Here is a 760-nt window from a genome sequence, read left to right on the forward strand (position 1 = left end):
CATCCATACATGACCACTGGAAAAACCATAGCCTTGACTAGATGGACCTTTGTTGGCAAAGTAATGTCTCTGCTTTTGAATATGCTATCTAGGTTGGTCATAACTTTCCATCCAAGGAGTAAGCGTCTTTTAATTTCAAGGCTGCAATCACCATCTGCAGTGATTTTGGAGCCCCCCAAAATATTACTTGTATGATATTCACCTTAAATTTTTTAAGATGTTCACTTTTACTCAGAATTCTATTTAAACAAATGGTATTTGACAAGTTACTTACTATTCAAAACATGCTTTGCTCATTGATGCTATATATTCACTTACCTTTTCTCAGATATAAAATAAGACATATTTGTCTTTTAAGGCTATACAAACTATATTTGTTGTTTTCATTTAATCTTTATAAAATGTAATTCCCAAGCTCTTATATTTATATATCCTGAATTCTTTAATTCAAATTTCACAATTAAGGTATTCAGTTCAGTTCAGTTCAGTCGCTCAGTCGTGTCCGACTCTTTGCGACCCCATGAATCGCAGCACGCCAGGCCTCCCTGTCCATCACCAACTCCCGGAGTTCACTCAGACTCACGTCCATCGAGTTGGTGATGCCATCCAGCCATCTCATCCTCTGTCGTCCCCTTCTCCTCCTGCCCCCAATCCCTCCCAGCATCAGAGTCTTTTCCAATGAGTCAACTCTTCGCATGAGGTGGCCAAAGAACTGGAGTTTCAGCTTTAGCATCATTCCTTCCAAAGAAATCCCAGGGTA

Source organism: Bison bison, unplaced genomic scaffold (genome assembly GCF_000754665.1).
Source record: "Bison bison bison isolate TAMUID 2011002044 unplaced genomic scaffold, Bison_UMD1.0 scf7180017864385, whole genome shotgun sequence".
Taxonomy (NCBI): domain Eukaryota; kingdom Metazoa; phylum Chordata; class Mammalia; order Artiodactyla; family Bovidae; genus Bison; species Bison bison.